Here is a 12,665-nt window from a genome sequence, read left to right as displayed (position 1 = left end):
CTATGGTAACACAGAGGAACTCGAGATTGATTTGTTAATTCAGCTGCAGTGGGGATTGGGTGAAAGGAAGGAGCTGATAGGGGAAAAGCTTCAGATAAGGAATGTTGTTGAAACTGAGGCTAAAGGAAAAAAATATTTCTTCCCAGGTAAAGGAATAAGCAGCAGAGAGAGTTTGCATGGAACCTTAAAAGGGTTTCCTTTTTAACAGCTACAGATTTCTGCTGGCATTAACCAGGGGTTAAAGCACCACTGTGGGAGTTTAAGGAGATGTTGTCTCTAATAGACTCTTCACAGGAAGTTGCTTATTCTCCCATGTAGGGTCAGCCTGGTCCATTACTCTGCTATGTACTTGTATATTAACAGTGGCTTAATGATTACTCTGAATGGTCTGATAAATTCAATAAGTAATGCACATTGAGTTTTTAGGTTTCAAACAGGAATATTGAGTTGAAGCCTTCTGCATTAATTCTTCCTTTCAAAGTTAACCTCTACAGGCTCATTTTTCAGCAAGGTGTTCACTTTGTAGATGTAAACTCATATGCAACCCGACATACAATACTATTAATGTACTACTCACCAGATTAAAACACACACACACACACACACACACACACACACATGTATTTATAGCTTCAGTGGTCTCCTAGCACTCCGATCTTTTAACACATGCCAACTTTTATGGCAGCTCACAAAGCAATGGTACGTCCCACTTCTGCTTTTATTCTCCAGGGCAGAAGTATTGAAAGGAAAACTTTTAGGCCAAAAGAAATAAGGTCAAGAGACTGGATAGTCAGGCTCATGTGGAGTTGCTACCCAAAATCTACTTGAAGGATCAAACTCCAGATTTCAATAGCTAAAGCCTGAAGAATTTCTCTAATGAACTAGAAACAATTGGTAAAAGCAAACACTTAGGAAAAGATTAGTTTCAGCTAGGAAGATGTTATAGTCAGAGCCTCCCAAGGATTATTAATTTGTAAATAATGTACATGAACTTTTAATTTAGCCTTCAGTTTTACTGGTGTTGAAATCTTGTTCCACTTTGGATCTACTGATTTTTCCATTCCAGAGTCAGTGCCACTTTTAAAGGGTGGTTTAAAAACCAATAATTTAATCCACATTCTGCTAAAACTTTTAGTAGAAGTTTCTTACTCAGATGTATTTTTTTTTTTGCTTAAAAAAAATCTGATTTTAATTGCCAAACTCATTAAAAAAAATCAATTCAATGAAAAAAATGCTATGATTTTCCACTATTTTTTTTTCTTTCTTAAACTCAAGGGAAAACATAGATGAATAACAAAAAAAGTACCCTGTATAGAGTATTCTTTAATGTCTCACTTTGGTGATGTATGAAATCAAAACCAAATTGTTCAAGCCAGCTAAACGGCTTCTTTTGAATTATCCAGAGTGCTTGTGTTTTACAGTCATTTCTTGTGATGATTTTATTTTGTTCCTCTGGTATGCACCATCATATGAACACATGCTAAGTAAGGGGCAGTTTTTAAAAATACACGCTTTGGTTGCTAAATGTGGCTCTACTTTTGTCTGGGCCAAAAATTGTTCTGGAGTTTCCATTAAGAATGGTTAAGCGAGGATGAGTAGAGGAGCACTTAAATGAGATGAATAGGTGTTTGTTGGGTGAATAAAGCCATTATTTTTGTGATTCTGCTCTTTTGAGGAGAATGTGATAGTTCCTCATTTGAATATCTTTATGATGCAAAAATATTTAGACAATTTAATGAAACCCATTAGAGAACTTGAGTCATTTGACTGCTTCTTGAGTTACATTACAATTTAGTTAAATGGCCTGGCTTCTAGAACTAACTGAAATCATCTCTAATATGGTCACCACCAGTAAATGATCAGAAAGAAACAAACAGTACACAGACAGTCAAAGGAGAGTCTTTAAGGAGAAATTTCCTTCCAACATTGCAAGTGTATTACTTAATACCTTTTTGGTTATAATAACAGAGTTCCATGTCAGATTGACTTCATTAAAACATAAGAATTTATTGTAAGGATACTTCACAGAGCACCAGGGCAGAAGAGCTCATGAGGGACTCACACGCCTTGAAATAGTTTTCTTCATTCAAAAATTTCTGGCTAGAGGCCAAGTGTTAAATTTCCTGTTGTGTAACATAGCCTCTTTCTCTTTCTCTCTCATCTCAAGGTCTTATTCTTGAGTTCTAGGTACTCAGGCTTCCCTCTCTGCTTCTCTGCTCCCTCTACTATCCACAGCTCCTCAATTTACGTGTCCTCTGTTTAGCAAAGTAGTCCTCAGTCCAGATTTTCAGGAAATAAAATCAATCAGAGCCCTGGTGGCTCAGATGGTACAGAATCTGCCTGCAATGCAGGAGACCTGGGTCCAATCCCTGGGTCAGGAAGATCCCCTGGAGGAGGGCATGGCAACCCACTCCAGTATTCTTCCCTGGAGAATTCCTTGGACAGAGGAGCCTGGTGGGTAACAGTCCGTGGGATTGCAGAGTCAAACATGACTGAGCAACTAACACTGTTTAGCAAAGTAGTCCTCAGTCCAGATTTACAGGAAAGAATGTCAATCAGAGCTACTTTGACTTAGGAAAGGTGTTGACTCCTAGCTGGCCATGACCAGGTAGGGTCTCATGTGCAAATATGGTTGCCAGGTTTTGATCTCCATGGGAAAGAAAGGGACTGTTGGCTTCATCAAAAAGGAGATAGAATGAGTTGGCAGACCCTTTGAAGGTAACTCCTTTACAAATAGAATCAATTCAGTTCACTTAAAGACACGTACAGATATAGCCTATAGTTTTTCTAAAACTTCAGTACTCTTGTGGAAACTTTTCTATGTAAGACATTTAAAAATATTGGGCCATATCATTTAGAAAATGTAGTACAGAGAGGCAATGTGTATCCAGGAAAGAACAAAGACTTAATGGAATGACAGATTTGAATTCCATTTTTGGTTCCTACATTTAGCATGTTGTGGGGGGCAGGGAATAATGATACCTACCCCACAGGTATTCTGATAGCTACTAACACTATACATATAATGACTAGCCCAGTGTATAGTTCATGTTAATAATCAGTATACGAAGCATTACTCTCTTTGTATTTAGTGTGATTTGGATTCACATAATCAACAGTATGATTTCAAATGAAGTATAGGTATGTTGTTGGCTCAAGAAGGTCTCCTTTGTAACGGCCTTTAAAGAACTTGAAAATAGAGAAATCAATATTTTTTCTTCAAGTTAAATTGCAAAAGCAGCTCAAAATGAAACAGAGAGGTATGCAAAGTCAATTTACAGCAGTCTTCCCCACACTGTTCTTCCACAAGTTCGTAATAATCTGCACAATACCTAAAATATTATTTAATGTTTTCAGTTAAATTAGCCTTCTATCAATTCACCATTTAAAAGTATTTAACTCTATCTTTAATGAAGTCTTAGGGCTCAGATGGCAAAGAATCTGCCTGCACTGTGGGAGGCCCAGGTTCAATCCCTGGCCTGGGAGGATCCCCTGGAGCGGGAAATGGCTACCCACTCTAGTATTCTTGCCAGGGGAATTCCATGGACAGAGAAGCCTGGGAGGCCACAGTCCATGGGTCACAAAGAGTTGGACGCGACTGAGCAACTATCACTACTACTACTAACCTCATCTCTGTAATACTATTTTTGAAATTAAGATTTGGTACATTGGTTATTCACTTTTTCCAATAACCATATCATAAATACATAATTATTCATGTAAAAAAGTCCTCTTCTTTTTATCCCATAACATGAGCTTGTGGAAACACTGACTTTACAAAGTGAAAATGACTCCAAGGCTGTAAAACTGACCTATACCTGAATGAAGACTTTTCTGTATTTGTTGTTGTTGTTCAGTTGCTAGGTCATGTCCTACTTGTGTCCTCCTCTGCGACCCCATGAACTGCAGCACAACAGGCTTCACTGTCCATTACCTCCTGCAGTTTGCTCAAACTCATGTCCATTGAGTCGGTGAGAGCACCCAAACATCTCATCCTCTGTTGTCCTCTTCTCTTCCTTACCTCAGTCTTTCCTAGAATCAAACTCTTTTCCAATGAGTCAGTTCTTTGCAACAGGTGGCCAGAGTACTGGTTCTTCATCTTTAGCATCAGTCCTTCTAGTGAATATTCAGGGTTGATTTCCTTTACGATTTACTGGTTTGATTTCCTTGCTGTCCAAGGGACTTTTAAGAATCTTCCCCAGCACCACAGTTTGAAAGCATCAATTCTTTGTCATTTAGCCTTCTTTATGGTCCAGCTCTCACATCAATACATGACTACTGGAAAAACCATAGTTTTTACTTTACAGACCTTTGCTGGCAAAGTGATATCTCTGCTTTTTAAATATGCTGTTTAGGTTTGTCATAGCTTTCCTTGCAAGCAGCAAGTGTCTTTTAATTTCATGGCTGCGGTCACTGTCCCAGTGATTTTGGAGTCCAGGAAAATAAAATCTGTCACTGTTTCCACTTTTCCCCCATCTATTTGCCATAAAGTGATGCCATGATCTTAGTGTTTTGAATGTTGAGTTTTAAGCCAGCCTTTTCATTCTCCTCTTTCACCTTCATCAAGAGGCTCTTGAGTTCTGCCATTAGAGTAGTATCGTCTGCATATCTGAAGTCATTGTTATTTCTTCCAGCAGTTTTGATTCTAGTTTGGGATTCATCCAGCCTGGCATTTGACATGATGTACTCTGCATATAGGTGTGACAATATACGGCCTTGATGTACTCCTTTCCCAAGTTTGAACCAGTCTGTCCACTAACTTATTTAAAGAAATACATTTTTAAATGAAAACAAAAAGAAGTTGGTCAACCATAGAACAGAGCAGAGGTGAGTCAGTCTCTCAGTGACTGTCAGCCGCAGACTCATGGGTCTCTGGGTACAGGATACCCTGCCAGACCCACGTGCTCAGCCTAACCCTTTGATGGGTTCTTTTCCTCTTGTGGAAACAGACAAATCAGCCCATTGGAGAAAGCCACTTAACTTCCCTGTGAATTAAGTTTATTCATTTTGAAAATAGGGATGTAACATAGTACTAAATGTATTGACTTCAGAAAGCATTAAAATAATGTCCCCAATGAAGTTCTTTTTTTTTTAACTTAAAAAAAAAAAAAGACCCTTACTCTTACTCTGATCCATTTGGGGTAGTCAACCTGACTTATCAGGCTCCCTGAATTATTTTTATCCTGGAAAATTAAATAAATAGGCCAGGAGGCCTTATGTGTCCATCTTAATAGAGTTTATTAGACAACAAACAACAACTTCATTCAGATTAAGAAATTCTGATAGTTGATTAACCTGCACATCCTAGGGACGACCCTGGTCCAAGGTAAATTCCACATTGATATGGTTTCCTGGTGGCTAATTAACTTTCTGTAAGTATCAGGGTACATATGCTTCCAAGTTTTATGCTGTATGGTACATTAAACAACTATATTCTGAAATCCTGCTGTAAAAATGACATTACCGATAAGGAAATATCATTACCAATGCTTACCAATAAAGAAATTCCTGGGTCTCAAAGATTTTATCTCCTAACTAGAGAATTCATGGAGAAGGCAATGGCAACCCACTCCAGTACTCTTGCCTGGCAAATCCCACAGATGGAGGAGCCTGGTGGGCTGCAGTCCATGGGGTTGCGAAGAGTTGGACACGACTGAGCGACTTCACTTTCACTTTCACTTTCATGCATTGGAGAAGGAAATGGCAACCCAATCCAGTGTTCTTGCCTGGGGAATCCCAGGGATGGGGGAGCCTGGTGGGCTGCCTTCTCTGGGGTCACAGAGAGTTGGACACGACTGAAGCGACTTAGCAGCAGCAGCAGCAGGAAATTCACAAGTACGCATGTGAATATTTTTCTATATTTATGAATACTTTAGCATATATATATGTATGTGTGTGTATGTATTTCACAATAATCCTATGTTATAGCTGACAAACTGTGTCCAGAGATTAAGTGATTGGCTGAAAGTCTATAAGGAATGGTGAACAGTGGAACTAAGACTATAGTTCAAGTCCAGGATTCTTTACACTGTGAATCTGAACCACAGGAGTGTCTCTAACAATGCAGATACCCAGGCCTCTTGCATAGGTGTTCCACAGTCAGCAGTTCCAGGCAGGGGCTCAGGAATCTGCATGTTAATAAAATGCCAGGTGATTCTGATACAGATCATTTGCTTTGATAAGCATCACATTCAGTTATTAAATGCTGCATTGAAATAATGTGAGAGCAATTTCAAAACAACACGCCAGCATGTTTAAAATGGTGGGGTATTGAAATGTGTCAGAATTCAGGGAGTGTGGATGTGGCTGGGGAAGGGAGAGACCTCTTGTGCAGGCTGGCGCTGGCTGGCCACGCAGCGGGAACATTTAGGTTATCTAGGGTTCCTGCAATGACTTAGACAGTGTCTGCTCATCACTATGTTCAGCTCACACAAGAAATCCCAGGGGCATTTGCCCTGGAATTTGTCTTATTCCTTTAAAAAAAAAAAAAAAAAAAAGAAATAAAAACTGGACTCAAAATGTCTTAAATTAGGAAAGAATTCAGCATCAAATGTTTCTTTTTGTCCTTATATGGATTTTTCTGAAAGCTCTGTCTAAAATATCATGTTCTTTCTATGTCATATTCATTGTGAACACAGGCAACAGGATTCTGCCCTTGGATGGCTTTCAGGGGAAGAGACAGAACAAAACAACAAAACACTTTATGTTTCTTTTCAACGGCACAGATTTCTATCATGTTAGGGTCAGGGTTGAGTTCAAAATGTTGCTCATTTGGGAGTGAAGAATCTCTGTTTCTTAGATGATATGAAAAATCATAGAGTCAAGGAAGTATAAGAAAACGCTCACAGCTACTTTATAGCGATTGTGAGTTGAAAATGATACCAATTGCATTATATTCGAGTGGATATTTAGGCATGAATATTTATCCTTAATTCATCTTTAAATCCTGAAGTAGAGGCCAGTGACTCTGGCAGGCAGGCGTTTGTTCAAAGCCTGGCTTTCAGCATAGCCATCCCTGTGCACTGGGGCCAGCGTGGGATTTCCCCTCAGGGAGATGGAAAGTGGCAGGAAGTGACCTTTCAATTGGGCCATTGTCTCAGGAAATGTTCCAACCATCTTTCCCTCAGCCTGGTTGGAGTCACAGAATCAACACGTTTGTGCAGGAAGGAGGGGGGCCCCAGTCTGTGCCCATCCTCCAAACGGCTCTTCTTCATTTGTTATGCCCTCTTGCCTAGCATTTGCCCAGCTTGGGGAAATCTCTGTGATTTAGCACTATTCCTGTCCCCCAGGTCATACTTTTAAAAACTATTACTGGCTTTGTAGAAGGCAGGAATATTTGCAATGTATGGTCTATGCAATCTCTTGTGTATTCCTTAATTTTTATAATAACGTGTTTTAAAGGACTAATTCTTGCTGATGTTTGACAGAAAACAACAAAATTCTGTAAAGCAATTATCCTTCAGTTATAAAAATTTTTAAATCTATTTATTTTTGGCTGTTCAGTTCAGTTCAGTCACTCAGTCTTGTCCGACTCTTTGCGACCCCATGAACAGCAGCACGCCAGGCTTCCCAGTCCATCACCAACTCCCAGAGTCCACCCAAACCCATGTCCATTGAGTCGGTGATGCCATCCAACTATCTCATCCTCTGTCGTCCCCTTCTCGTCCTGCCCTCAATCTTTCCCAGCATCAGGGTCTTTTCAAATGAGTCAGCTCTTCGCATCAGGTGGCCAAAGTATTGGAGTTTCAGCTTCAACATCAGTCCTTCCAGTGAACACCCAGGACTGACCTGCTTTAGGATGGACTGGTTGGCTCTCATTGCAGTCCAAGGGACTCTCAAGAGTCTTCTCCAACACCGCAGTTCAAAAGCATTTTCGGCTGTACCGGGTCTTCATTGCTGCGAGTGGGCTTTCTCTAGTTGTAAGAAGCAGGCACTCCTGTCTAGTTGCCTGTGTGGCCTGCTCATTGCGGTGGCATCTCTTGTTGCAGCTCAAGGGCACTAGGGCACTTGGGCTTCAGTAATTGCAGCACATGAGCTTAGTTTCTCCACAGCATGTGGAGCCAGGGATCAGGAGGCTGTGTCCCCTGCATTGGCAGGCGGAATCTTAACCACTAGACCACCAGGGAAGTCTAACGTGTTTTTTTCTTCTAGGAAGAGTTTATGTTTTGGGAGGTTATATATCATCCCTATACTTTTGAGATCGTTCTTAATTCAGGGCTTCATACATAGAGGTCCTCAATAAATTAACAAACAAATGCATTTTTTGGGGTTGATGATGACTGTCTTCCTTCTTTCCCTCTGCCCCATTCTCCAGGAAGCTTTTAGCGACTTGTCCTAAAAATGGGATCTAGGTTTACTTCTGGCGTGACTGCCTGGGCACACCTTGCACAAATGCACACAAGATGGAGAGGCTAAAGTGGGTGACTGAGGCAGGGCCAGAGGGCTGGCCAAAATTGTAAAGAAGGCAAAATGATGTTTAGTATCTTCCAACACCTCTGCTCAAGGTCACTGGCTCCCTCTTGGTGGCCTCTGCTTTACCAGGGAAAAGCTTTTACCATATGTACCAGAATACTCGCTGATGTTAAAAATACACCTCATCCAAATTTGTCTTTATTTGCTATGTGTCAGAACTCACCTGTACTGTATTTCAAACACCCTCTTACCTTGCTGTCTGCTAGGTGACAATGGTTGGTAGTGGATGAATGAAATAAACAAGTCTTTGCTATTGTAAAAACTAGCCAAAATGATAACCCTTCTCAAGAGTCAAAATGCTCTAACTCTGCTCCACATCATATGTCCTCAGGGACATGCAAGTTAAAACAACAATGAAATACCACTCCATGCCTATTAGAATGGCCACGAGACAGATTACTGACGACAATGCTGGAGAGGATGTGGAGCAATGGGAACTGGCAGTCATTGCTGGTTGGGATGCAAAATGGTAGTCACTCTGGAATATAAGTTGTCAGTTTCTTGTATAACTAAACATACTGTTCCCACATAATCCACCAGTTCAGTTCAGTCGCTCAGTCGTGTCTGATGCTTTGCGACCCCATGAATCGCAGCACGCCAAGCCTCCCTGTCCATCACCAACTCCTGGAGTTTACCCAAACTCATGTCCATTGAGTCAGTGATGCCATCCAACCATCTCATCCTCTGTTGTCCCCTTCTCCTCCTGCCCTCAGTCTTTCCCAGCATCAGGGTCTTTTCAAATGAGTCAGCTCTTTGCATCAGGTGGCCAAAGTATTGGAGTTTCAGCTTCAACATTAGTCCTTCCAATAAACACTCAGGACTGATCTGCTTTAGGATGGACTGGTTGGATCTCCTTGTAGTCCAAAGGACTCTCAAGAGTCTTCTCCAACACCACAGTTTAAAAGCATCAATTCTTCGGTGCTCAGCCTTCTTTATAGTCCAATTCTCACATCCATCCATGACTACTGGAAAAACCATAGCTTTGACTAGACAGACCTTTGTTGACAAAGTAATGTCTCTGCTTTTTAATATACTGTCTAGGTTGGTCATAACTTTCCTTCCAAGGGGTAAACATCTTTCAATTTCATGGCTGCAATCACCATCTGCAGTGATTTTGGAGCCCCCAAAAATAAAGTCAGCCACTGTTTCCACTGTTTCCCCATCTATTTGCAGTTGGGCTCCTTCAGAGTTCACACCAAAGAGTTAAAAACTATGTCTGCACACAAAACTGCACGTGGATGTTTATACCAACTTTATTCATAAGTGCCAACACTTGGAAGCAACCAAGGGGTCCTTCAGTAGGTAAATGGATAAATAAAGTTTTGTACATCCAGACAATGGATGTTATTCAGCACTAGAAAAAAGTGAACTATCGGGCTCCTTCTAATGTAGAAGAATTAAGCGCATATGATTAAGGGAAAGATGCCAACCTGAAAAGCTATGTATTGTATGACTCAAACTAGATGACATTCTGGAAAAGGTGAAGCTGTGGAGACAGTGAAAAGATCAATGGTTGCCAGGGGCTAGTGGGGCGGGGACAGGCGGAGCACGGAATCTAGGGCAGTAAAACTACTCGATGATGCTATAATGGTAGATACCTGTCATTAAACATGTGTGCAAACACACGGAGTGTGTAGCTCCAAGAGTGAACCCTAATGTCACCATGGACTTCGGGGGACTCTGCTGGGTCATCGTAGGTTCATCAGCTGTACAAATGTGTCACTGTGTTGGGGAAGGTTGATAATGGGGAGGCTTATGCAAGGGTGAGGTGGCAATCTTGGCACCTTCTGGGCCATAGCATTGTGAACCTAAAACTGCTCTAAAAGGTAAGGCCTGTTAACAATCGCCCTCACTCAGTTTAAAGGCTCTTTAGAAGCCATGCTAAGTTTATCGATTTGTTCGTACAGTCTCTGAACTATAATCCTTTTATGTTTGCATCATTGCTCTCCTCATTCTGGCAGAAGCTTCCAAAGTGGTTTTCTTGCCTCCTCTCTTCTCTCAGCAGCCCATCCTATGATCTGTTGCCAAATTAATCTCTTTAAAACATCTCTTTTATTGTGTCCCTCTTCGGCTAAAATCGCCCTCCTTGATCTTGATTGTTTACATTGCCTGGATGGCAGACATAAAGCATGTCGGGCACCTCTTGCTCCTTCCTTGTGGCAGACGTTAATGATCAGTCATTCTTGGTTTCCCTGAGAGCCAGTGGCCGCAGTGGCCTCCACACAGTCCTCATGAACCACCATCAGTCTCTGGGAGATAGTTCTTCAGATGAAACTTCTTCCTCTGGACCACAACAGCAAATTCAAAGTGAAAATCCACATCCAGTGAACCCAACAGAAGCTGATCCCAGTCTGACTTCCATTACCTGTGGGTAGAAAATATTGCTGCTCTGCTCTGGCAGAATTCAGAACCAAACTGTCTGCTGAACATGCAACAGTCTGTCCAGACTCTGGGACCATTCTTTCTGAAACTTCCCTGCTGGTTATGTTCACCTCCCTTCTTTCATTTGGTCCAGATAGGCCCGTGTTTCAGGGCTCAGCTTTAATTCTTCTCACTCCCTGCCTCCTCCATAGACTTTGTCAGGCAAGCGTTGTATTAACTCTCAAAGCACGGTCTGTGCCACTTGCTTAATCAATGACTACTATGGTGGCTCAGATGGTAAAGTGTCTGTGTACAATGCGAGAGACCCGGGTTCGATCCCTGGGTTGGGAAGATCCCCTGGGGAAGGAAATGGCACCCCACTCCAGTACTCTTGCCTGGAGAATCCCATGCAGGGAGGAGCCTGGTAGGCTACAGTCCATCGGGTCGCAAAGAGTCGGACACGACTGAGTGACTTCATTTTCACTTTCATAGGTGTGTGAGATGGCCCTTGTGTGGGTGCTGTTTTCCTGTAGAGAGTGTGTCCTCTCTTCCAGCTGGATTTCAGAGGGCAGGAGCTCTGTTTCCTACCCCTTCCCACCTTCACAGTGCTGATTGACAGCATGTCATGAAATACTGGCATTTACTGCGTGAGGCAGGTCAGTAAAAAAAAACTTTATGTATATGTGTTTATATATATGTGAACACACACACATACACACACACACACACACACACCCCCATGCATGCATGTGAGTCATGTCCGACTCTTTGCCACTGTATAGACCATAGCCTGCCAGGTTCCTCTGTCCATGGGATTCTCCAGTCAAAAATACTGGAGTGGGTTGTCATGCCCTTCTCCAGGGAATCTTTCCGACCCAGGGATCGATTCTGCATCTCTTACGTCTTGTCTTCTGCATTGGCAGGCGGGTTCGTGACCACTAGCGCCCCCTAGGAAGCCCTCCACCCCATACATATATGCATACCTTCCCACTGTTCCTCATACCATAGAATAAAATGTTACTGCAAATAAGACGGTACAGTGCGGTAATAATTCTCAAATGGCAACTGGGAACTGATGTAACCTTCAGTTAAAACAGTGGAGTTAACATTTTTGTTTTGTAGTTAGCATTTATTAAGAATTTATTTTCCATCTGGTGCTGTGCTAAGTAAGGGTTTACACACAGGTTCTTGTTGAATCTCTACAACCACCCTGTGAAGCAGAGACTATCCTACCTTCAGATCGAAGGTGGGGAAAAAGGAGGCACAGAGAGCTTATGCAGCGTGCCCAAGGACACCCAGCTGGTAGACTGTGGAACTGAGATTTCTACCTGGCTGTCTGCTGCAGACTTTGGGGCCTTTATGCTTCATCACAAGTACGGCCTTCTGCATGGAAATCCTTTTTATCCCCCCAAGATTGATTTGGTGACTGCTTCCAGACTTTCAGTGAGTAACATGAACTATCAAAGGAAAATAATAAATGTCAGAATGCTTCAGAAGAAATCTGATTGCTGAGTTTGTCATAAGTGAGCAGATGATGCTTAGTGATTGGACTGGTATTTCATCAGCAGAAATATGATGATGGTGACAGACTGAAGGGGTCCAATAGAGAAAGGAAGTATTGGAGGCCACAGGGTGGTAGATCTGGGGAAAATAATAAGAGGAAAGGGCTGAAAGCCTTCTAGAATGTACTGTCACAGGCAAAAAAAGGAGAAAGAGTAGATAGCCTGTTTTAAGTAAGAACATTCTAAAGAGAAGGGGCTTCCTAGGAGGTGCTAGTGGTAAAGAACCTGCCTGCCAACGCAGGAGATATGAGAGATGCGGTTTGATCCCTG

At 41.9% G+C, this 12,665-nt stretch overlaps 1 long non-coding RNA gene across 2 annotated transcripts in view; it reads left to right on the top strand.

Moving 5' to 3' along the window:
- LOC108636338 overlaps positions 1–12,665 on the top strand; it is a 168,623-nt gene that overhangs the window by 144,509 nt on the left and 11,449 nt on the right. The window lies entirely within an intron of this gene.

This window comes from Capra hircus, chromosome 7 (genome assembly GCF_001704415.2).
Source record: "Capra hircus breed San Clemente chromosome 7, ASM170441v1, whole genome shotgun sequence".
NCBI lineage: Eukaryota > Metazoa > Chordata > Mammalia > Artiodactyla > Bovidae > Capra > Capra hircus.
The sequence above is the reverse complement of the archived record's forward strand: the minus strand, read 5'-3'. Positions and strand labels throughout refer to the sequence as shown.